Consider the following 27220-nt stretch of genomic DNA (forward strand, 5'->3'; position numbering starts at 1 on the left):
AAGAGGTAGATGAAGTCAGAGAATTCATTTGAAAACTTTTCCTATGTTGGCTTACATGCAAAATATAGACAGCGTTTAGTTTTTCTAATTCCTCAGTTCTATGGGAGATTAAAGCACCTATTTAAGCTGCTCTTCAAGTCCATTATCTTAAAAGCTAGCCATATTCACTTCTGGGGGAAAGCGAGTAAACGTGAAAAAACAACACTTTTAGTAGCAATCTATCTTTATCCTCCTGTTTTGCAGTTGGTTTTATGTGTTGGTGTTCTGTTGACTATTACAGCTTTACTTAGGCATCAAAATACATTTTTACAAAAGAAGTAGTAGCTCTCTTAATTTTACTTGGAAATGGTGGAAAATGGTAAAATTATCAGTTCACTTTCCCTTCCATTTTGTTTGGGCTAATACTTAAAAGGATAGTGTGGTTAACTATCACACACAAGGGGTCATTTTGTGATTGTTAAAATTACACATTTTTTGTGGTGGTAGATATTAGTTACTGTCTCATGGTTCCTGGAGTGATTCAGGTACCTCTTTTATTTACAGTGGTGGCTACCAAGCAGCTTTGCTGATGGAACAGCTTGAAGGGGTTGGGTAGCGTTAGATACCAGTTTTAAACCATCATTTTGATGTAAGAACATTATTAGCAAACTAAGGTGCATTGATCTGGCCTGTAGGGTCAGGATTAGCCAGAATAGCCAGTGCCTCTGCTCGAACAGTGGTTATTTTTGCCTTCCAGCTATGGCCATTTCAAAGGTCAGGTGCCCTGTAGTACCTACTTGGCTCAGAGGAATTAGACAGAACATGAGTCTCTGGGCTGATTACTTAACCAAAGACAAAATAATGAGTCCTAAGCAAATACTGACTAATTGAAAGGGCTGTAAATCCATTACATATTGGTCAGGGATAATCAGGAGTATTTAATCACTTTTATCTATTCAGGAGCACTGAAGCTGCAACAGCAAAGCCCTGAACCTTGCCATTTGCTTATTATTCTCATCATTATCAAAATTACTTCACAGCTGTTCTTTGCTACATCACCTCAGCTGGAGATTTACTAACCTGTAAAATGTTTTTAATTTGGAAGTTGAGTGAGTGTGAGGGAGAGGTTTTTTTTTTATTTTTAACTGAAGGAAGTGGTTAGAAGAGCAGCACACTGATGCTGAAAAAAACTTGGGGCTATGAATAATCCACTTTATTTCATATAAGCTTGCATATTAATTTCCCCAACTCTCACTAAGTCATCCCCATCCCCATGGATTTTTGCCACTGCCTTTTCTTTCTAAAACGTTGTGTGGAAAGTGCTTAGTGTATGCTTGCCAAAAGGATAATTTATATCTTGCATATCTTGAATAACATCTTCATGGTTTTTAGCGTTCCTGAAATTCCACCATGTTTCTCTGCCTCACACCAGATAAACTAAGGAAATGCAGTAGCTTTGATGAGGATGGTCCTTGCATAAGCTAAAAAAAAAAAAAAAAGCTCTTTACCATCTAGGTTTTAATGAGTTTGTAGGTGTTGAAAGATTTACTGTGCTATAATTCTCAGACCTGAGAACTGATAATGGAGACCTCTGACTAGTGCAATGAAAATTCAAAAAGATTTTTGCCATAAACACATGCTGAGAAGGAAAATAACTCTTTCCTTAAACAGTTCCAGCATTCTTTTTTTCTTACTGATTTGTTTGTTCCTTCAAAATACAACTTTGGTCCTGCTATGAAGGTAAACTGTAATTTACAAATATTTTCTCAAGTAAATTTCATAATAGAAAGAGTCTTAAAATTTAAATGGTTTTCCTTCACCACCGCTCTAACCTGATTTCAAATAGGTTTGTCCACTCTTTTGTCCTCTGTGACCTGGTCTTGTATTACAATAATCCTACAATGTACCCTTTTTCTCTTTCTTTTTTCAAAGAAACTAATTGAATTATCTCATTATTTTAATTTGTTAAGCAAATGTATTTTACATCACAGGATGTGTTCTTAAAGAAGGGGCTGCTAAGGCTTTGCCCCTTGAATGGCCCATTGGTGCATTTTGACATTCATGCATTCTCATTAATGAAAGGGACATAAAAGAACTCTGGTTGTATTTTTTTTCAAACTCCCAACCAGCATGGAGCAACTTTTTCCATAAGCCACAGGGGTCTCTCTACATATGTTCTCAACTGCAAGCTATTGTCACCTATTCTGAATACCTCAAAAGGACAAATAAAATACTAAAGGCCAACTGTAGCAATTGTTAGTTTCAATATGACAAAAATCATTAACCTCTGCTTTGCCTAGGAGGCAAGCCATTTTTGCTTTAAGCTTAAACTAAGCTCAAAAATTTCTGTGCAATGTGAAATGTCTGGGTACGATTATTCACTTTCAATTAATTATGCTCATTTTGGGGCGGATTTTTGTGGAATATATATTTTATAAATAGGCAATATGGTTCATCTTAAGAACTATTTTACTTCCAAAATTGCTAAAATGACATGTTGCTCTTGGTTGATAACTCTACATGAATTAATTTGACCCACTGGCTGACTTTCATCACATTGTTTCATAACTGTATATAGTAGTTTTCCACTATTTCAGTTTTTGGAACAACTTCCATAATACTAAGAACAAGCTACGTATAAAACATTTGTGGATAGAAACCTCCAGTGCTTGCATAATAATTCAACCGTGTTCTCATTCTGCAATTGGTATCTGCCTTACATTAAGTATTACAATGGTACAGGAAGATGAAAGGATCTTAGGATGAATTGCTAGAAAATGTGCATGCTTTTTCTGGATAATATCCAGTATTTGAGTGGGTAAAGGAAATCCTAGCCTGGTAGTATAAGCTTCTCAGTAGTACATAAAGATTATGATATCAGAAAGGTAAACCTGACATCAAGGCTGTTGTTATTTAACTTCAAAGATAGTTAAAGAAAAGGAACAGCAAGAAATCTGACCCATGCAGCCTTTATTCATAGCCTTGGAAAACTCCTTTTCCCTCCATGCCAAACAGCTCTTTAGTACACTCAATTAGCCTCTCAGAAATCTCTGCTTTCCTCCCTCAAGTGCTCCCCTGTTTGCCCTGCAAAGAACATATTTGATCATGGAATGAAAACAGGAAGTGCTTGTGTACAAAGATACCTCTTGCTCACACTGCTTTTGAGCTAAAGGTTTCCTTATCATAGCAGTCACAGAAAAACTTACTGCATGGCCTAGAAGCTCTTTGAAAATAGATGCATATAATCAGAACAGGCGGCAGTCATAGAGGAAGGAACTATGTAATAGTTGGATTTTTACCTTTAGTCATCCAACTTTTCCTGCAGCAGAGACAACAGAAAATCTCATATTTCATTCCAGTCAATCAGCTTCCTTTTAAATGATGTCATATGTATATTTTAGATCTAAACATAGATTAACCCTATTTAATTAAAAAAAAATTAAGGGTTTATGGATTTTTGCAGTATACAAGCACTAAGCTCCCTTATTTCACACCCACCTTACATTTCATTAATTCCTGTTGCAAGATTTGTTGAAAGCTGCCTTTTAATTTGGGTTTGTAAAAATACTTCTAATTTGGTTATGCAATGCAAATTAAAGTTGCAGCCTTGCCCTAGTCATGAGTGTGTAATTTCCACTGAACTTGGTTTGACTTGTATGTGTATAACTGCATATTGGATTGCAGCCTGCTTATTCCTTTCCTTACACAACTGCCTTTCAAACTATTTGGAAATTGCTGCCACCATCCTTGTCCTCTTAACTCCTACAGCTCTCAGACAGGAGAGGATTTGGGGTATTTCAGGCAAACACATACACAGGGACTCAGAGGTAACATTCAGTTTACTTGACCCTCCTTGGCTGAAAGAAACGTGGTTTTCTCTGCCAATATGCCTCTCAGTTTACAAGGGGACCAGAGCCAGTACCCATCTCCCTGTGTCCCCCATCTAGAGATAACAGCATCCTGCTTTTCTCTGTTGACCTCAATCCTACACCTCTGTAGCATGAAGCAAGTGGCTTAGGCCATGAGAATTATTTCACGAACCCTGAGAGTTGGCAATAATTCACACAAACCCAGTAGTCCAATTATTTAACATTTATTAGGAATAAGAAGGCAAAGGACAGCACAAAGGGACAAAGCAGAATACTGAAAATAAAAGGAGCTTTTTAGCTCAAGTCTATCCTATCCCAAACTACCATATTTTTCGCTCCATAAGACACACTTTTTTCCTCCTAAAAAGTAAGGGGAAATGTGAGTGCGTCTTATGGAGCGAATGGCGCTTCTCAGGAGAGGTGCTGCGCAGAGAGGGAGAGCTGCGCAGCGCCCCTTCAGCGAAGCGCCTCTCCTGCGAAGCGTGAGGAGGAATGGAGCCCCTTCTGTTCCTCCTCCCGCTTCGCTGAAGGGGTGCTGCACAGCTTTCTGCGCAGCGCAGCGCCCCTTCAGCGAAGCGCCTCTCCTGCGAAGCGGGAGGAGGAACGGAGCCGCTTCTGTTCCTCCTCCCGCTTCACTGAAGGGGCGCTGCGCAGAGACAGTGGCCAGCTTGATGCCTGTGGGAAGCCCACAAACAGTACATGAGCATCATAGCACCTCTAAACAGTAGGTGCGTCTTATGGTCGGGTGCGTCTTACAGAGCGAAAAATACAGCAATTATAAACACGCTTCTGGTCTCCTCATGAGTAATGCAATATAGATGTTTAGTTGCATGGTATTCTGATGGTGAATGAAGGGGAAAGGACTGCATAGCCACATCCCATTTAAAAAAGTGTTTCTACCTATCTTGAAGTTGAGTGGCACCTGACACATTCTAGCCAATTATACCTCAGGTCATGTTAGGTAAGGTGGGGCTGGGAAGATGGTGGACACCTCCTGGGGCAGAGGGAGATGGCTATCACTGGGGAAAATTACCCCTTCAGTTATTCTATGACCTTGCTAGACAGGATGTAACCCAGAACTTAGTGTCCTGGGAGCTTGGCAGAAAGGAGGTGCCTGGCTTGTTCAGGCAAAATGGAGAGTAAGAGATCAGGACTGGTTGCCACAGTATGAAACTAGCATCACATACCGTGAGATTTGTATAACTTCCTGTAACTCCAGTAAAAGAAATTCCTCTAACTACACTCTGAAAGGTCGGAGCCAGTTCATTTGTTGAGTCTGAAGATTGGAGTTATTCCTAATTAATATAGTGCGTGTGTGTGTGTGTGTGTGAGTGAGAGAGAGAGAGAAATCAGATTAAAGGTAATTGCATCACGTTGTCTATTTGTTTTGGTTCTCCAAACTACTGTTCAGCTCAAACTCAAACCAGCAGTCAGGTACATGGTGATCAGGCTGTCTTGTCTCTCTTTGGAATGTAGCCAGACAAGTTCCTCCCGTCTAGTGGGTCTGTTTCTCCCCCTACAAGCTTTGCAACTAGAGTCCTGGCTGTAAACGCCAACTCCACCTCCTCCTGCCTGTGATGAAGCATTTTATCTGGCTGCAACCTAAAGAGCCGTGAGGTCTTAGTAAGTCTTTCCTCCTTGCCTTAGTTTGACCTTCACATTAGTGTTCCTCTCAGCCTGACTACGTTTTTGGCCCTGTTCCGCTGCCCCATGTTGCATATCTGAGCAGCCAGACTCACATTCCTGGTTGCCTGGTAGATACTGACATCAGTTCTTTAAACGAGTGCTCTTTTGTTTCAGTTCAGTGGTCTCTGCTTTAAACTGGTGTCTCAGGGGATGGGGCTATCAAGTATGCACCAAGGCTTACTTTTTTTGTGAAGGGGAAAGCAGCACATTGCCATAATTAGTTAATGATTTTAGGAAAACAGTGTGAGAAGAAGGATATACAGTTATTCTCTGTTGTGGGCAAAAACTGGTTGTGGCTTCTCAGTGGCAGCAAGCGAAGATGCAAACTTCTTCATGCCCTCTCCCATGGAACACATTCTCTCTGATCACGAGTGTTTGGATTTTCAATAGGGAGGCCAGGGCCCTTGGCACATGCTGAAAGATAAAAAGCCAAAGTATCTGTACTGATCCAGAAAATGTGAAAGCAAGCCAATATTTTGGGACACTTGATTGGTCCTAATAAAAGTGTTGCCCAACTGGATTTCAATGTTTAAAGACACTGTTTCCTTTATCAGCTCTGTAGAAGTCTGGCTGGTGCGGGAAACGGGGGATTAAAAATTGCAGCACACAATTTCAAAAGTAACTAGATGGCATTTCATATAGATATGCAAGAACACCTTTAGCCAAAGACTTGCCCATGTTTATATGGAGGAAACATACATACCTGGTTTTTATATGATACCGTTACCAGTGTTTTGTTTTTTGCATATAGGTATGTATTTAAAGAGGTACAACTCTGTTCTCTCACCCTAAAATTGCTTGTCATTAAGTCAAAGATAGTCCATAGTGCCCATAGTTCTTTTCAATGGAGAGGAAGTTCTGAAGGTAATTTCACCTTCAGAGCTTTCTTCCTCATGGAGAGTCGTAGCATATACGTTAATAGAATTGAGCCAGCTACAGACCCAGAATCCTGCCAACACTGAGATGATGTTCAAGATCAGCCTTGAGGCTGCATTTCAGGATTAATCTAGGAATGTGATCAGGCGCTATATATTTGAATAGACAAATCACCAATGGAAAATGTTGTGTTGGTACGTTCCCAGATCTAGCAAAAAGCTGCATAAAGTAGTCTTGACTTGATTAGATGACTTGGATTGATGGCTTTGCCATTTAGGAAGTGGGAAGAAGAGAAGAATATTCTCATCAGCTGTGTTGCTTGGGGACCAGAACAGCTTGGCTTTACAAGATCCATGCTTATCTACCCGGCAGGAGACTCTGTAAAATTCCTCGGAGGCCACTATATTGGCATAGAAACCTCTGAGACATCTCATTTAACATTGGAATAACTGGTTGCTAGATCAAAAGTGGCACATAAGATTCAATGCTACTTCTCACAGGGTGCAAGAAAAAACTATGGGTAGTGTTCAATGTCATACTGTTGCAAATGTTCCATTTGTGCAAGCATTTCATCTTGCCAGAAACAATGATTCTCTTTTCCCTGCTGTTCTGGGGGTTCGCCTGATCCACACCCTAAGCATGTGGGGAAAGCCCCATTGCAGAAACGGAAGCCCTTGGTCACGGCTTCTGCTGAGGGATTCATTGGGTGAATCCCACCCACAGAAGAATGGACTGCAGACCTGATGCCAGTGATTGTCTTTTACGTTTTGCCCTGCTCTTTCCAGGCACAAACCTGCACTTAAAAGCTCAGTGTCTGAGCATTTGGGGGGTTTTGCTCTGGAGCTTTCCCTGCAAAAACCTGCTTTTTAGTGCTCAGTTTGGGTTTAAGTGGATTGCCATTTGCTCTGGTTGAGGCTTAAAGAACAGGTTTTCATGGGGAAAGCTTGGAGCAAAAAAAAGGGGGGGGGGGGTTCTTGGACATGGAGCCTTAAAATGTAGACTGTGCCAGGAAAGAGGAGAGGAAAGGTAAGTATGGATAAGCCTTTTCTGAGAGTTTGACAGGGTGGATGAATGAGCAAGGGGTCCTCCATTCACAGGAGTGGCAATTATTCCTCAGCTTCTTGCCACTGTCACCTTCCAGGGCACCTAGGTAGTGTTATTTGTAGCTATGGGAGAAAGGGTACCAAAACAGTGACAATTCAGCAAAAGACATTAATGTCAGAAGCAACCCAGAAGCATGTTAGTTGCCAGAAGGAGATAGTTGTTTTGCACAATCAACAACTTTCAGTTATTCCACTTTCTTTTCAGAGGGAGTAGCCCACCTTCATGAAAAGGAGACTGACAGCAAAGGGAATACAAAGTACATTTTGGAGATACTAGATGCAAGGCCTTTAAAAAATGAGAAAGGTATATCAGTGCAAGAATGAGAGCACTGGTAACATTAGCAAGAAACATTAAAATTGTCTGTGTGCATTTAGGAGGGGGAGCTACGGTAATTATCACAAGTTTCTTGGTACTGTGGGAGAAGTAGATGCATGTTCCATCACAGGTCTCTACCAATTACTCATATTTTATAGGGGCTCTCTGAGGGCATCTTCCCTGAGAAGCCACTAACATTCTGGAGCTGGCAGGGCCAGGCTGTGGCCTATGGGCATTGTTTTAGAAAAGTGTTCTGGGATTTGTTGAAAAGCTTATCAGGAGTTTGTCAAAGGAAAGATAGTAATGGGAGACAACATTGCACTGAAAGACAACGAAGTAGGTTTTCTGTGTTTTAGGGTTGTTAGACTTTTCCAATCAGACGTTCTAAAAGACACAACGGAAGTGGCTGTACATGTAGGAGGGGATGCTACATTCACATAGAGTTGTCTCCAGTAGTTGTGAGAGTCGAAGACAGCTGCCAAAGTTTGTTCCTTTCCACCTGTCTGCAGACCTGCACCTTCTGAAAAGCCTTTCAAGATGGTTCTGCAGGGCTGGAATAACCTGAAATCAGGAATAGGAACCTTGCACCAGTCTTCTTTGGCGATCACTCGTAGCTGAGCAAGATTGTCTTCCATAAACACGGTTTTAACAATGAGTGACTGTGGAGGCCAATTCTGGTTCCACACGTCCTTCCACAGTGGAGTCCACTGACACAAGGTTCCTGCACTTGATTTCAGATAATTCTCCCCTCTCGCTGTAGAAGCATCAGAAGAGAACCATTCGTACCATCCATAGCTACAATCCTATACCCACCTACCTGGGAGTAACCCCCAATGAACCCAATGGAACTTCTGAGTAGGCATGTATAGGATTGTGCTGTTAGAGCCAAACATTTTGCCGTCAAGTATTGTACAGTCAGTAGGATTGTAAAATTGGTGGAAAACAATGTCAAATGGGGCTGGGTATGCTTATTTTCAACATAGTTGTTTGGTTGCTTTTATGAGACAAAGATCTGTTTGTATTATGCAGTTGCCTTGCTGAGAGAGAAAAGACAGATACAGAGAGAATGAATGTGTTCCAGCTCTGTATTGATTTCTACTAGACAAAGGAAAACATCTGTGAATTGTTTGAGGATGAAAATTACTTAGGGCTACCTGCATTTCCACCATCATTGTTTAATTCCAGGAAATGATGTCATATTGCATGAAACAGCATTATTTGATTCTTTTTTACGTTACCCATGGTGTCATAAGAACCTTTATTATGCCGCAATGTTTCTAATTAGGCACATGCTTGTATATAATTGCATCTGTGTATGTATATCTAGTGTGTTTTAATGTATAAATGTATGCATTAAACAGATTTTAATGCATAAATATGCTATAATGTATTGGGAGCATGGGGAATGGCATTCTGAATAGGCTGCCAGGTTTCAGAAACATCTCTTGGCTTATTTGTACTTCAAACTGGATATCAGAGTTCCCATCAGCATTAGCTCCATTTCTACAAAGGATCTCTGTGGACAATAAGCTACGTACCAGTGAAGCTGAGAATGGGTGCAAAGTGGCAGAGCTGCCCACTCCAAGGCTCTGCTAACCTGAGTACACTGCTGTGGAAGTGAGGCAGGCAATGGGGAGGCCACTTTCCCGCCCCCTATAACTGCATCCATTCCCCCTACCCTGCTCCATTCTATATAAGTTACTAATGCTCCAAGTGCAAGTAACTTGATGGCATGCAAAAGTCTGGGTGTAAATATGAGGAGTCTGCATGAACACACACACACACACACACACACACACTGCCTGCCATACCTTCTTACCAACATACTCACACCAGTAGATTTGAGATGATGGGAAAGAACAGGGAAAACAGACATCTGGTGCACTTTTTAGAGTTCTTCTACGCATGAATGTTGCACTAGTGTCCAACTGAATCATTTTTAATCTCTCATTTAAAAGAATAAATAAAAATATACTTTTTTAACAGAGGCCAGTATATTTAGGCTTTTAGTCCTTTGCCATATCATTTCCTCTTTTATAAAATATGGCGCCTGTGTCAATTCTGTCACCATCTGTCTTTTTGATTTTGTTTTTTTTGCTATTCTTACAATTACAGAGACAATCCAAACTGTAAATAATTTAATTTTAGAAACCTTACTGAGACAAGAAATTTGCATTTAGTATGCTGTAGATGGGAGACACCGCTATACTATTCCAGATGCTACATATATGCTCTTTATTACTAGAAATTCACCATTTTGCATGCTACTGTTCTCTGTTTGACTTCTAAATTATACAGGCTTAAATTCTCCTTCCTTGTCTTTCTTCCAGTTCTATTATAAACACACAGCCTATCAGAGTGTATTGCATAAGCAAGTCTACGGGGATATAACTAGATTAAAAATAGCTACAAATATAAGCAAAATATTGGCTTTGTAAGTTCTACTATGCCCAGGAATGTATTGTTTGTGGTGGTATCTTTCTTCACAACCAATCTTCCTCCCACCCCTTAAATAACATTTTTTCAGTGCATCAAAAGAAAACCTGTTTCCTGGAGTTCACATCTCCCTTCTGCTCTACATCCATCTCATATTCATATTATATAGAAGAGGTGCACTTGGCCCTAGGGAATATGTTTTCCTTCACAGATGGAGTGAGGGTTATTGCCTCTTTCTGACTCTTCTGTGTGATTTATGCTCCCTCCCACCTTGTGAATGAACACAATAACCCTCTTTCTAGATTAGTTCACTTAAGTGTGGTATAGCCAATGAGATCATGAAGATGGATTTTTGATTCACAGAATAGGGTTGGATAAGTCATTGACACAATTCAGATATAGCAGGAAATGATGCTTTTTCACTACCTGAATGAATTACATGCATTCTCCCTTTCTTTCTCTCCTTGTTCATAAGCCAGTGGAGGAGTTTTTTTTAAAAATCGACTTCTGGTTTGAAACCAGCCACAATTCTCTGTGACATCTGAGATCAGACAACTGTGGTTTGTTTAAAATAGACTTTTAGAATAAGCCAAGGTATGAAATACAATTTGATCCTTACTAACCATAGCTTGGGACGCGGGTGGCGCTGTGGTCTAAACCACAGAGCCTAGGGCTTGCCGATCAGAAGGTCAGTGGTTCGAATCCCCGCGACGGGGTGAGCTTCCATTGTTTGGTCCCAGCTCCTGCCCACCTAGCAGTTCGAAAGCACGTCAAAGTGCAAGTAGATAAATAGGTACCGCTCCAGCGAGAAGGTAAACGGCATTTCCATGCACTGCTCTGGTTCGCCAGAAGCGGGTTAGTCATGGTGGCCACATGACCTGGAAGCTGTCTGTGGACAAATGCTGGCTCCCTCAGCCTATAGAGCGAAATGAGCACACAACCCCAGAGTCATCTGCAACTGGACCTAATGGTCAGGGGTACCTGTACCTTTACTTTAACCATAGCTTACCTCACAATTCCCCATGTTCAGACATCACAAGAAACTGTAGCCTGCGTAAAACTGGGAGTAAATGCTTCTTATCTCCTCCTCTGGCCACTTGTGAAGGAGCAAAAATGATGCCACACAGGACCTAATCCTGTTTACCAGCACAAGGTTTGGATCCTATGAGGTGCTGTTTCTTTGTGAATGGCTTTTCTCCATGCATGGAAGCCGCTCACAAAGGAGCAGCAAACAGCACTACACATGGAAGGATTTGTTCCTGTGTGGTGCTGCTTCAGGACACTGGAGAAAGAAAGAAGAAGCCACTGATCCCTACCTTGTCCTGTGAAGAAGAGCTGGTAGGTTCCTCCTTTTCACGGTTTCTCCTTCCTGCCCATACCTGCCTTGCCTTCCTATGCCCTACCCACTGAGAGTCCCAATTTGCTATGTGACTGCCACACAACACAACTCATGGCAATCCAGGGTTAGCTCAACATGACTGAACCAATGCCTGGATTTTCCCAAATCATCCTGATTTGGTTCAGGTCTTGGGACTCAGCAGAATCTGATGCACAGTCCTAGTAGGAACCAAAGTAACATGAATGGTTGCATTGACCACAATGTCCAAGATGAAATTACTCTAAATTACAAAAGACAGGTAGAGTCTGGAATTCAATGTAGAGGGTTTTTTTAAAACTAAAAAAAAGAAAAAAAGAAAGGCTGAATAGAATCATAGACTTGTAGTATCATAGAATCATAGCGTTGGAAGGGTCTATGAGGATCATCTAGTCCAAACCCTGCAATCCACTAGAGCATCCACAACAGATGGCCACCCCAGCTCTGCTTAAAAACCTCCAAGGAAGGAAAATCCACCACCTTTCGAGGGAGTCTGTTCCACTGTCAAATAGCTCTTACTGTCAGAAAGCTCTTCCTGATGTTTAGTTGGAATCTGCTTTCTTGTAACTTGAATCCATTGGTTCAGGTCCTACCCACTGGAGCAGGAGAAAACAAGCTTGCTCCATCTTCCATGTGACAGCCCTATAAATATTTGAATATGGATATCTTCAGTGCTATTTTTATAGAAAAAGAGGTGCTAGAATTCTCCATAAATAAGCCTCCCTTGTTCTCTTATAATGTCAATGGCGCCCACCTGAGAGGTGCTGGAACTAAGTTCTGGTGAGTTCCTGCTGAAAAAAAGCACCCTGGCTATCATATCTCCTCTCAGGCTCCTCTTATCCAGGCTAAACATACCCAACTCCCTCAACTGTTCTTCATAAGGCTTGTTTTCCAGACCTTTGATCATCTTGGTCACCCTCCATTGCACATGTTCCAGCTTGTCAACATCATTCTTAAATAAGAGTAGATTTTTATTGATATGTAAGTTGTTCTGGAGCTTTAAATAAATAAATAATCAGCACCCATGGAGTATTTTCTTAAATAATTCCTATACAGTGGTAACTCTGGATGTGAACGGGATCCGTTCCGGAGCCCCGTTCGCATCCTGAAGCGAACATAAGACGCGACTGCGCATGTGCGCGGGTTGCGTTTCACCGCTTCCACGCATGCACGTGACATCATTTTGAGCGTCTGCGCGAGCGGCAAAACCCGGAAGTAACGCGCTCTGTTACTTCCGGGTCGCCGTGGAGCGCAACCCGAAAATATTTAAGTTGAAGCGTATTCATCCCGAGGTATGACAGTACATGTTTAAAATATTAATTGGAATTAATTGTCTGTGTAGTTTTTCATAAAATATATGTAATTGGAAGCTTGCTAATTTATTTTTTATCAAAAATCCACATGAATGACCGATTCTGGCATAACATTTTGCGCATGCTCGCACACGCACAAACACATGCAAAGGAATGGTTCCCAAAGCAGTCCTGTATCAGAGGGTATTCCTGTTAGAAGTGGCTTTACATCTTATTGAATACTGCTTAGCTACTGAAGGCTATACTACTTAGTGCAGGACCATAGACATATTTACATGTATTGCATTAAATATATAACAGTGCAACCAATTTGAAGGCCCCAAATTGGTCCACAGCAGATTGGATCAACTCGCCTTTATTAGTACTTCATTTTGTGTATGTTTCTGTATGTGTCAGAAAGTCTTGTGAGAATGTTACACACATTGTGTTGTACACAGTCAGTGCCCAATCAAGACACATACAGTGGAATATTACATCCATCCAGTAGCTTTTTATAAAAGATTATTAAAAGGAAACTTTAAAGGTTTTTAGCACAAAAACCATTGCAGCTACGTTTGAATTTTGTCAGTGCTAATCCAATTCATGTTTCATGCACCTATATAAAAGTTCAAATCAGGGGTCAGATCAGGTCCAGATCAATCTATTCCAGACTTGGGGGTCAGTCCAGATCACTGAGTTGGAACCCAAATCAGAACAAGAAAGAGGGGCTTTACATAGTCCTGTTTAAATACTTTAAAATGTATACAGTAATTTGAAAATAAATGTACTTTGTGAGCAATTTAGGGGTTAAAAAACTATCTTCTGAAAACTGTAACTGTTTCCTCAGGTGTGGTTTTTTTGTAACTGTGTTTTTAGCAGACTTCTTTTAATTGCTTGTTTGTTTTCTGCTAATTTGTTGATGAACATTTTAAAGCATTCAGTGAAAGTCTTACTGACTGTTTTTCAGTACAGTTGGTGAGTTGCATTTTAATGGTTTACAATATGATAATAAACCAATGTTTTCTTAAAATTCTGATATAATTCTGTCTCACATAATGTTCATTATTGTTAAATATTTCACATATGGTTTCATGTGTATCTGAAGTGAGCCTTTGTAGAAAATTTGCCGTACCTTAATCAATCTTAGCTGCTTTGTCTTTTTTTTATACCTGAACTTTTATCACACAAAAGTCTGGTTTTCATATCACGCTAAGTCAAACCATGGCTTAGCATGAATCTTCCAGGGAGAAAATTACAGTTGCTTCACTCTTCCCTGGTTATTTTGCTGCTGTGCTATGCTAAGCCATAGATTGGATTAGCATACCATCTTAACAAATGCTTGTGGTTTAGCTCTCTCCAGACTAATGGTGACACAGCAGCAAAATAACTGAGCAGGAGCAAAGTCTACAGGTTTGCCAGTTCACACTCCCTGGGAATCTACACCATACCACTTCACACGGGTCTGGCATGATGACATGTGAGCCAGGCCATCTTCTTGGGCACAAATAAGCTGCAAAGAGAAAGAACCTTATTCCCCTACCCTGCAAAATACTTTCCTATTTTTTCAAACATGATGCATTTAGAGAAGGTTCAGGTTTACATGGTGCAGTAAATGGTTGCCATTCATCTGTCTCAGGCGCCTTGGGGATGAAGTCAAACCATTTGAGAGTTACAGCTCCTGGTGTGGTTGTAGAGATCAACACGGGAAAGACATGTTTTGTTGCATCCGGGGCAGATGAAGGCATCTGTTGTGCTGGTAGGGGTATGCTATGACATTTTTTCTTTCTGCATCCTCCCAGCAGTCATTCTTCCTCTGGTTATTTGCTGTGGATATTCCAGGACTAGTAACATAAAAATAACCAGCTGTATGTGCCATGCAAAAACTCACAGTGGGTGAGTTTCAGTATAGTTCTTTCTGAAAATTACTCTAGAACTCTTAAAACCTGTGAAATTTCAAATTTGGCTTTCTAGAATGACATCTCTGGTCAAAACTGCAACTGGAATTAGATGGTGATATGTCCTCAGCATGGTCTGCTATCAATTACCGTATACATCCAAAATTCAGTAAAATTTTGAATTTGGCTTTCTAGGACGATGCCACAGCTCTAAGTGGCAACTGGAATTAGATGATAATATACACTCAGTATAGTCTGCTGTTGAAGACTTTATTCATACCAAACTACAGCTCCAGTAAACTTTTTCCTAAGACTTTGTATTCTTTGAAACAAGCCCTCAGGGCTCATGAGCTTTCTATTCTTTGCCCTGTAGGTTTCCTCTAGGAAGAGCTAGCTAGCCTAAAAGAGGCCAAATATCACACAACTGAGCTGGTGGGAAATTCAAACTATTTCAAGCAAAGGAGTCAATAGAGCTGCTGTAATGAAACGTATTGTTCAGAGTGAGATTGCTGTGTTATGGATCTCATGCTGAATATCAGGTTTGGGATTTTTTATTATTACGAAACTAGCCTGAGGCCAAACTGGTGAGAATCTGAAAGAGACACAGAAGGAAAGAGAGTGTGTTTGGAGTTTCAGGACTTTTATGAGATTTATTCCCTAAAAATGCAGAAAAGATTGAAAGAACAGGAGAGAAGTGTGGTCTGAAAGTGCCCCTGCAGTAATCTTTTCAACTGCTTTCCTCTCCCCACAATAGCTACTAATGATTTGGAGATAGAGAAGGAGTGTATGTAAAGTAAATATATGAATAGTAAATGAAAGTTGAGAGGCACATGAAAGGGAAGTTAGAGCAAAAAGAGAAAAAGTAGGGTGAAATTATAAGTAAATGTATATGTGTGGGGGGGTCTTGTTGCTGAGGTTTTGGAATAATGTAGAAGCAAAAACATTAAAGAAAGCTCGTTTGCTTGGACTTAAAAAAAATTCAACTAAGCAAAATCATTTGATAAAATAATGATGAAAATATTCCTTCATTGCTAGAGCTGATTTGAATGCAAAATACAAAACAGATTTTTCCCATAGACTAAAAAAATAGCTGTGCATTATAATGTGTATTATCATGCAGCTCCCATTTTTATTTTTATGTATAATTGATCTGTGTAGAAGAAATAAAAATATATCATTTTTACATTTGTAAGGAGCATATGTATGCAAGTGTTGTACATAAGACTAACAGACCAAAGTATAAATCTAACTGGATTAAAATCCAATGTGTAAGATACAGTCACCAACATGGACTGTGTGAACCATTGGATATTGCTGTCTACTAAAGAATAGGCTTTCCCCCTAAGATCTGTTGCCATTTGTGCCTTAAATTCTAGCTCTATGTCTGATAAACTGTCAGACAATCCAAATAGCTGTTGTTATAATTATTGCTAAGCCTTCTATAATTTACAGTGCAGCCCTGTGCATGTGAATTTAGAAGTAAGTCTCAGTGAGGTCTAGAAGTTAAGTTAAGGATTGCAGCTTCAGTAATTTGTGGCGTGATTATATATATATATATATATGAATTGTAGAGTTGGAAGGGACCACGATGGTTATCTAGTAGCACTTTTTGGGTTCAACAGCTTAAAGCAGACTGGAGTCCATGTTTGTTTGCATGTTTGTTTTGCTATCATACTCCCAGACTGGCATTATTGTAGGTTTTTTCATGAATAACTGTTTAACTCTTTGCTTTAGTTACTGTAGACTGTGCTGTATAAAGCAAAATGTCATTTACTTCCAGCAACCATGTTTATGGCATTCAGTTATATGTGAACAATGAATCTAGTCCGCTCTATTATTTTCTCTAAGATTATTTAAGATCATACAGCTAAATATCAAAAGACGTAGGCTTGGAGTCAAAGAACCATCAGAGGAAGCGGGGAAATATAGTACGTAATGCTGTTCTCTGAACTCTTGTGGTAGCTAGTGGATTATTTTGTTAGTTCAGTGTTACAATGTATCTTATATTGTGATACTAGGAACATTACAAGAATAAGGAAGAACAGGAGTTGCAGGTTGCAGGTTGCAGCATGTACACTCTTATGGATTATAGAAAGGTCTTGAGTTTTGGAAAAAAGAAAGCATCGTTCAGTTTGGGTCTCCCCCCCCTCACACAATGCTCTTTTGCTAGGTTGGAAAAGGCATTCTTCTAGTGGAAGACACCTTTCTAGGCAAGCCACTGAGATGTCTTAAGGTCATGGGAGCAGTGGCGTAGCGTGGGGGGTGCAGGGGGGCCCGGCCGCACCGGGCGCAACATCGGGGGGGGCGCGCGCACTCGCAGCTCTCTGCCTCTACCTGGCTCACTCACTCTCTCTCACTGCAGTGCTGGCTGTGCGAATCCGATCCGAGCCGCCGGGTCGCCGCCCACTGTGGAGGGGAGGGTGCCAGGCGTGCGTTGCGGAGAGAGAGCGAGGGACTATCTGGGGGAGGGACAGTGCAGCGGGGGGGGGGGGGCGCAAATTACTTGCCTTGCCTCGGGTTAGGGGGTGCAAATTACTTGCCTTGCCCCCTAACTTATAACAGTCCTCACGGGTAATGTTTGTGGGGGTGCTCTGCTGTGGATTGCAATTCATACCTTTCAGATATGGATAGAGGGAATTGTTGGCTCACATTTGCTGTGCTTTGAAAAAGGGGAAGGAATCATGTTAACATATACCTGATTATTCTTATTGCCTCTCGGAGCTATAAATAATGTGATTACTCGCTGATGTCAGACATACTGTACTTTATATTTCTTTTGTGTCTCTTTAAAAAAAAAGCAGTAGTGGAAAGTGTTTATTTTGATGGTACTATGTATTGATTTTATTTTAACAGTGCTTACTTAAAGTAACTAATGGTTCTGTTCCCATAGCACTTAAAAGTTGGAGTTCACTCATTGTGGTTTTTTGATTTAGTCAATTTTGTTTTCATTATTTCTGAAATTCACACTGAGGAATGCTCTCCTTAATACATTTTAACATTCTAATAAGGGGGGGGGAGGGAAGAGAAGATAACAATTTGTGATTAGTTTGTGTTTAGAAAGCCACATTATCGCCTACAAACTACAGTGGAATTCATAAATATGTGTATCGTAACATAGCGTTTTAAATAGTAGTATTTGCATCGGTCTTCTAAAATTAAAATCACAGATAATAAAGTGGAACAAATGTACTAAGGGCATGGGAAGTAGGTTAACATTCCAGCTGTTGTGTAGGACTTTTCCTACTATAACCACTTTAGTGACCCTAGATGGATAACCCAGCTATTTATACTTTTCATACTGGTTTGTGCTGCAAACCCCCCAAAATGGTGCAATAATTAAAACAGCAACTAAAGTAAAACACTACCCTGAACAACTGAAGCATATAATATTCAAAATAAAATAAGGGTTATAAAATGGGAAATATAAACAGCATCAGAGAAATATTTTCACACCAGTTCAGTCAGCTGAGGTGGTGTATAGGTGTCCCCCCTCTTACGCAAGGGTTACATTCCGCACACAAAACTGAAATCATGTAAAGTGGGCAGCATCCCACTTTAATAAGATGGGCACATGGGGAGTAGAGAGAGAGGTGTACCACGAGGGCTGCTGTCTTGAAGTCACTCAGAGCCACTACCTGGCTTGGGGCCACTGCCCAGCGTGCCTTCCCTCACTTGGGGCTGCTGCCCCGAGCCTTCCCTCCAGTCCCCTCCTCCATTGCAGTGGGTGAGTGAGTGTCTGAGAGCAACTTCCAGGCAGCAGTTTATTTATTTCACAGTGACCTGCATAAAAGCGGTCATACATGAGTAAAAGGTAAAGGTAAAGGACCCCTGACAGTTAAGTTCAGTCACAGACAACTTTGAGTTTCCGGCGCTCATCTCGCTTTACAGGCTGAGTGAGCTGGCGTTTGTCCGCAGACAGTTTTTCCGGGTCATGTGGCCAGCATGACTAAGCTGCTTCTGGTGCAACGGAACACCGAGACCAGAGCAGCACATGGAAACTCTGTTTACCTTCCCACCAGAGCGGTACCTATTTATCTACTTGCACTTTGATGTGCTTTCGAACTGCTAGGTTGGCAGGAGCTGGGACCAAGCAACGGGAGCTCACCCCGCCACAGGGATTCGAACCTCTGACCTTCTAATCGGCAAGCCCAAGAGGCTCAGTGATTTAGACCACAGTGCCACCTGCGTCCCCTTCATACATGAGTAGAACTCAGCTAAGTGGGGTGATGCCTGTACTGCAATATCGTATATATAACCCAAGCTACAACCATGTCAAGATGAGTCCAGTTATGTACTACACATCAAATCACATGTACCTATTATACATTTGCAGCAGATGAAACAATTAAGCACTGTGGGAAACGTGGGGAACTACAACCAGTCAGTTAATCCACAGCAAAGGATGCCAAAGTAAATAATTCAAGAACAGGAGTCACAGTGCAGAGTACATATCATGTCATACACTTCAAGAATATGATCAAAGATTCATGCAAGTAGAAGATATTCCAGAAAACCTTTACTACTGCCTAGGACAAGTGACTTGGCAGATAACTTAAATACAAATATATGCACCCCTTTGCTGAATGTGTCATATTTCTGACTTTCCTCTGCTTAAACTCAAATATACACACCAAAATGGTAATAGAGCAGCACCCTGTCTCTGTATGGTCCTGTGAATACTTGTCATGGTACACCATTCTTCTGATCGGCTACCAGAAATTAAAATAAGCAGGGTTACAATATAGGTTTAGCTATAGATAGAAAGAAGGGCACAAGAAGAAGGAGACGACAGAGGATGAGATGGTTAGACAGTGTTCTTGAAGCTACGAACATGAGTCTGACCAAACTGCGGGAGGCAGTGGAAGACAAAAGTGCCTGGCGTGCTCTGGTCCATAGGGTCACGAAGAGTCGGACACAACTAAACGACTAAACAACAACATAGATAGAAACACACTTTTACACACACATGTACGTGCAGAGGCGGAGCTAGCTGCTCCGGCACCTGGAGTGGTGCATATGCTGTATACCTGGGGGCAGGGGTGGGGCGAGTGTCCTAGGGGGGCGCTGCCCATCCCAGGGGGCAGTGTGGCGATGTCACTCCCCAGGGATGACACTTGGGGCGGAGCGCACCCACCGCACCCCCTTCCTCCACCAGTGCGTACATGTAGAATTAATATGAGCTATAGTTAGGCCTTTTTTCAGCTGGAAATCACAGGAACTCAGTTCCGGCACCTCTCAGGTGGGCACTATTGTCATGGAACAAGGGAGGCATTCATGGTGAGTTCCAGTACCTCTTTTTCTAGAAACGTCGTACTGGTTATAGTAATTACTAAACTTGCCTATCATATCAAGCAGCATAGGTGCATTCACTGTTCACACGGATACACTCTGCATTCTTGCCTTCCATTTGCCTAGCACCCAAACAACAGTATATTAACACTGACTTGATTATCTATATTTTCCCCAGTTTCATTGGTAACACTCAGGCTAACCTGGGACCTTTTGCTACTTAAGGCAAAAGTTCCTGCCTGCCAATGCCTTCTACCCTGCAAGTGCACCACACCTCACTGCCACCACAGGTGCATCTATAGCAGTGGAGGCAGCAGTGGCGTGGGATGCTGACAGCAGTGGAGGAGGCGGGTCTTGGAGGAGGCAGAGTGGCATGTCTGCATAGGAGGCAGTGGTGGTGAGTGGGGCAGATCTCTGGCCCTGAGGTGTCCACCTCCTCTTGCTTCATGGGCTGGTTGGCTATGGCACCACCTTTAATTCCTCTACTGCATATTAATTTGGCATCAGCAGGCTGCTTTGTGTTTTGTAGAACAGAGAAATAATGCAGTTCCTGCTCAGAATGTTTACAGTTGAAGGTTGATAACTGGCAGCTCCCAGGTTGCACATGAGGACGCATGCACACCAACACCTGAAATATACATTTTCAGGACCTACTGTATCCCTGTGACTGCATTTATTAGTGTATTTTACATTGCTTTAACTGGCCTGGGACATTAGAGTGAAGGGTGGGAAAGAAATCAAATTAGTGACAGATAATAATCACAATATGAATATCATCCTATGGGCTTTCTGAAACTGCTTAGAAGAAATGGAGTTAGGAAAGGCAAAGAAGGCAGTAATTTTTGTCGCATCCCACCTGTCTTTCCGTCAGTTTCTTGGAATTTTTCTCCCAGCCACACCTTTCTGCTTCAGGAAAAATAAAGGAACAGGTGAGGAAGATAATTAGCATCTATATCCCCTCCAGCTAAAAAGTAGCTCAGTATGAAAACTAGAAGAATGTGGGTGACAGAAAGAACTTCCTGTGTTCCTTTGCTCCATCGCATGCTCCTCTCCTCCTAATCCTGTTATTTTACAGAATGCAAAATGGGAGGGCCCACTTTGGGAAAGACACTCAGCCTGAAACGTGACCCACCAGCCTATAATTGTAATTGGATAGACAAGCAGGGATTGTGGCCACACATAAACCCTGACCTCATCTGTATAGGCCGGGGGAACAAGGTATAACTAATCACCATACCTTGGGAGACCTGGCCCTGCAAAGGGCCAGGGTAGCCCACCCTCTACTCCCACCCTTTCAAGTTGCTAGGGAGGCCTTCTTACCCCATGCCCTTTGGGGACCTGCAGCGGCCACAGATGCACCCGGAAGCACCTCTGTGGCTACAGTGGGCCCAAACAGAGTCCCCGTGGCGGAGGCACAGGCCCCAGCCTAGTCGCTGCCACAAAGCTGGAGCACCAGAGCTATGTCCCCCATCCTCAAGAGGTTCCGAGGGTGGCAACATGAGAACAGGCCTTTTCTGTGGTGGCTCTTCTTCCATGGAATGCTCTCCCCATAAAGGCTCATCTGTCTCCATCATTACTTGTCTTTAGGTGCCAGGCAAAACATTCCCTTTCCCTTAATGGCCTTTGGCCATTAAATAATCAATGGCCTGTTCAAGTATTTTTTTAGGGGGGAACTGCTATTATGGTTATTTTATTATTATGCTATTTATTATTATGCTTTTTATAATTATGCTCTTTAAAATATGTTCTTAATGTTGTACACCGCCCTTGGATCTTTTGATAAAGGGCGGCATATAAATTGAATAAATAATAATGACAATAATTTATTATGCATATTAGGCACATTCTACATTTCAAGTCACAGGGACTTGTTTTCTTCTGTACATTCCCATCATAAAGCAACAGAAGCTTTACCAAAGTCCACTTTTTAGGTACATTGACATTTGTGAGCCATGACAAGGAAGATGAGATGGAGCAGTCAAGGTGCAGAAGAAAGGATTTTCCAAAGCTTCTGTTGCTGTGTATGCTTTGGAGGGGTGGGTTAAGGGGTCCTGTGTTGTATTTTGGCTTTCATGAGAGTGGTTCACTGAGCAGTAGTAACCTTGCTGGCCTCTTTAATTCAAAGTAAGAATTAATTGCCAAATAGCTAATTTGAAATACAGGAGAGCCAACCAAAGAAGGTGAAGTCTGAAAAAAAATGTATTTATTGGTCTCTAATGTTTATGCAGAATGAGTCTGGCAGTGTTACAAATTCCAAATTGAAAAAGAACCCTTTTATGCATCTATATATATTGTCAAAGATTTGTCAGTCCTGAAGGTAGCTTAGATATTTCAAAGGCTGGAGAAACTTCTGTTTGATGTGACTTGTATTGCATCAAAAGAACCTTTCCAGTTACCTAATCCCCATACCTGCCACAGTCTTCTAATTGTCTTGGGAAAACAAAGTCCCATGAATACATTTATTTGGAACTGCATTTTAAAAATAACTATCCATCTTATATTCCAGTTGAAAGAATTACATAATTTGGATTTAAGCCTCCCCAAGTGCAAATTTGAATTTTTGGTATTAATTCCTGCAGACACCATGCACTTCTATTTGCAGCCTCTTTGAAACTGCTAAAGGCCTTATTGAGAAACTGCTACCATTTCTGTTAATCACAGTCTGCCATATACAGGCTCTAATGACATTATTGAGACCGTGATCTCAATGCTAATCAATAGCACTGGGATATAAGAAAGGTATAAAACACTGTAATATGTGAAAAAACATAAATGCTTTCTATGTGCTGTTTCATTTGCCATATGAAGCAGCAGGGCTATAAATCTTTGCTGTGCTGTTTGAAAATTGAACATGAGGCTGCTAAATTTATCAGTCATTCTTATTTTTGTGTAGTAGCATTTTCACTTTGGTTTCTCTTATGAAGTAATACTCCTCCAGGCCTCTGTATAAGAATATATTTCTTTTCTTTTTTTCTTGGTCAGATAATATTTGATGAATTTTCTGCATGTTACAAACCATGTTTTTTTGGCCACTGGTTTTTCCCCCCCTTTTTACATTCATTTGATATAGAAAAGCAAAACAAAAACTTTTTAATATAAAATTAAAGAAAACAATACATTATTTTAATAAAGGCATTTGCATTGAGGGATGGGTAGAATTTAAGACTTCTCCATGATACTTTGGAAATATATTAAACCTGAAACCTAATGAAACTGCATAATCACTTTTTTTTGGTTAGTGGTTATAGTCTATGAACTACCAAGGAAAAAGTAGAAAGCAAGACTGCTACAGATGTGACTGGCTATGAATATTCATGAATGCCATTGCTCCTCCTTTTCTACCAGCATCCTAGTCATATTCTCTCTCTCTCTCTCTTCATTTTCTTTCCTCCATACTGTGAAGAAGACTGCAGCTTTATTTTGGTAACAGCCTAGCATGATACAGTTATCGGTGGCCTCAGAAGCCTTTCCTTCCATTAAAAAAAAAAACAAAGAGGAAAAAAAGAAAAATTGTAATTATCCACAGTTTTATGAATCCACCACCCCTTAATGTTCATTATTTAAACCAGCAGCAATTACAAGTTCAAAGGGGTTTAGAGGGCCAGCAACCCGCATAATCACTGCCAAATTAAGCGGGACTCATTCGTCACAGAAGAGTACACTCTGAGCAGTGAATCATGCATGCAGTGACAGGCACTGATTTACATAAAGACGAAATCTGTGCCCTCTAGGGCTGAGCATTACTTTATCTCAGTAGCCCTGTGATATATGAATTTTCTTATGCTGCTGGGAAGGTTCAGAGACTGATACTGCCAAATTCACAGTACTTTATTCTGTCTAAAACTAGCATCACTGCCACAAATTTGTATACTTATGTATACAGCTAATACTCCCTCCTTTCCTCAGTGTAAATCATTTGATTGTTAGCATGAGTTTTCATAATCATTTAAAACCTGCTTTGCCTGGTCTTCTGAATCCTTTTTTTATTTTCTGACTGACGTTATTCCATAAGGATTAATAATTCTTAAAAACTATATTGTCCCCCAAGAACATTTGGTTTTTTGTTTTGTTTATTTCTACGGTATTATATCCTGCTCATTAGGAAAGTCAGGAAAATCAAAAATTGTGTCTGATAGATAAATCTGGGTTTCTGAATGCAGACTTTATCAATGGGCAGTTACTTCAGGATTTTCAGGTTTCCACATTATTGAAGGCAACTTGTTATAGATGGAATGCACACTAATTCTGTATAGGGTCACTTCTGAAGCTTCATCACAAATGTGTTTCATCATGCAAGCACATCCCAGGGAGGAGTAACCAGAAGGGTTGTGTGAGAGAGGCTGTGTGTGTGTGGCTTATCAGGCAAAATGGCAGCCTAATCATTGGGCTCCACAAATCTCCAAGTTTTAAAGGGCTACAACTTTTAAAAGGAATCTTTAAAGCAAGGTTAAATTTCTAAAAGCATAGGTCCAGTTGATGGAAGGATACAATGAAAGACCAATAAAGTTCTGAAATGGAATATCACCAGAGAAAACTTTTTTGACAGTTCAGAATACTTGAAGGAGGAGAAAGAAACTATAATGGTGAAAGAAAGTGCTAAAATGTTTAAGGATGTGAAATTGACTAACACCATGTCAGTAGCTTGTGGTATCACCTCACTGAGTCAGCGGGTGAGAAGCAACCTGCTGGTAGCCTGGGCAGCCGTGCTGACAACAGCATTGACCGCTCTGGAAGCAAAATAGGTATTTTATCAGAACTGATGGATATTTCAAAAAGAATGGAAGAAGCAACAAACCTGGGGTTGAGGCACTAGCTAAAGATCAAATGAAGAACCAGTAGATTAGTCTCTGCAGACCAGAAGAAAAATAAAAATAAAATGCAAAGTTAGATGTCTTGAAGAGGCCATACTCTCCAGGAACACATCACACCAGCTATCAATATTTTTATGGAGCCAACATACCTTCATTAGGTAGGCTAAACTGGTGGTTCAGGCAAAGCCAGTTATCTTTATTGATGTGAATTGTCACCTTGTATGAATAGTTTCAAAGAGAAAGCCAAAGGAAGAGTATGAAATGTTTTACATCCTTTGAACAACCTACAATTCTATGGTTCTGTTCTATGAAGTACAGAAGTGTTGAGAGAACTCTACACTCAGGTCCTTAACAGGGCAGACTAATACAAGAGTAGATCAAATAACAAAAGCTTTCCAGATTAACTGTATTCATTCAAGTTAGTTCCGACAGAGTCCAATGCTCTCCCACTTCAAATTAAGAGACTGAGTGGTTCAAGTTCCTAGACTCTCAACAGCATGAAACCATGGTAATTCCACTAAGCCAGAACTTACTAAAGGCCTTGTTGATAAATATCAAAGGGCCAAACTTCCCGGTTAAATGCATGAGAATTATGTCATATGTTTGAGAAGGCATAATTTTGTTGCAGGAAATTCACTAAAAATTGCTAACACATAACTTACTGAACAGCATATGGATTGAGGGGATCAATTCTGTGCCCCAGGCATGTTTAAATCAAGGAGGGTAACAATGGTCATAGTTAAGAAGTGCCAGTCTATGCTGAGGTGGAAGGGCTGGTTCCTTTTTGTTAAAGGGGGGGTAGGTTAGAAATAGCATACAAGTAACTCACAACTTATGTGCATTTCAGTTGTGTGCATTCAGCTTTATATGCTTGACAGTTTTTAAAAAGAAAGGGGGTGGGCATCCAGGAAAAAAGACTTTGGCAAGCCCACCCACCATTGAACTCAATGTGTTGTGACTATACACAATTTGGGGTTCATGCACTATCCCCAGAATGTAATCCCGCTGTATGTTGTGAGTCGTCTATAGTTTATATATAGCATTAAAAATCTAGTTGCATTAATAGCAATGGATTCCATAAAAGCATTTGACAGAGTGGATTGGAAGTATATACTAACATTGTTGACTAAATGGAACTTTAGAAACCCGTTTTTTCACCTGGTAACACAAATTTACAGTCATACCTCATGTTACATTTGCTTCAGGTTGAGCGTTTTCAAGTTGCGTTCTGCGGCGACCCGGAAGTACTGGAAAGGGTTACTGTTACTTCCGGGTTTTGCCACATGCGCAGATGCGCAAAATGACATCATGCACAGAAGTGGTGAATTGCGACCCGCAGATGCGCAGACGCGGGTTGCGTTCTGCTCATGCTGCGAACGGGCCTCCGGAATGGATCCCATTCGCATCCAGAGGTACCACTGTATAAGGATTCTACAGCAATAGTTAGCAGCCATGGAGCTGGCACTCTTAACTGTCTAGTTCACAGTGTTTCTACTTTTCTTTCACTTTTGAGGTGGACATGCTTCAAAGTCACACATGCTCACCTGATTAAAGTGAAGCAACAATTATTTGGTCTTAAGATGGACTGTTGCTTATGGCGGATTTCTGACTCAATATTTTTGTGTGTTGTCATAACCTGAAAACAGTTTGATGTATGTAACCTACATGAATCCATTTTGCCGGGAGGTTTACCAAACCTATGTTTGAGAGTCACAGTTGTCTGTTGTCAGGTTTCAAAGATATGCAGCACCTTCTCTCTATTTCTGTATCTTCAGAATGCATGTTAGGAAAAGCAATGTGAGAAGAAACCTTGAGTAATGTGGTGCTTTTTTCATTTGCTCCATATATGTCACTTACTTTATTCCCAAGAAAAATAATGTATAGGTTCTCAGACTGAGTACAGTCATACTTTGGTTTTCAAACATAATCTGTTCCGGAAGTCCATTCGACTTCCAAAAACATTCAAAAAAACCAAGGCGCACCTTTGGATTGGCTGCAGGAACTTCCTGCAGTCAGTTGGAAGCTGTGTCAGATGTTTGGGTTCTAAAGAACGTTTGCAAACCAAAACACTCACTTCCGGGTTTGCGGCGTTCGGGAGCCAAAACGTTCGAGTCACAAGGCATTTGAGAACCAAGGTACGACTGCATAACTTGTCAAGTACAGCTGTGTTACGGCACACAATTTAGCTTTCTAGCATGAAGCACATTAAACATTCTGAAAAATCTGAATACATATCAAAACAAAACAAATTAAAAATCCTGATAAGTTTCATAACCTGAAGACATGTGTTTTG

General features: G+C 40.9%; 1 protein-coding gene across 16 annotated transcripts in view; it reads left to right on the plus strand.

Annotated features, from left to right (window-relative positions):
* MEIS2 (Meis homeobox 2) overlaps positions 1-27220 on the plus strand; it is a 225454-nt gene that overhangs the window by 66199 nt on the left and 132035 nt on the right. The gene's annotated exons all lie outside the window — the stretch shown is intronic.

The sequence above is a fragment of the Podarcis tiliguerta genome (genome assembly GCF_965153285.1).
Source record: "Podarcis tiliguerta genome assembly, chromosome: 1".
Taxonomy (NCBI): Eukaryota; Metazoa; Chordata; class Lepidosauria; order Squamata; family Lacertidae; genus Podarcis; species Podarcis tiliguerta.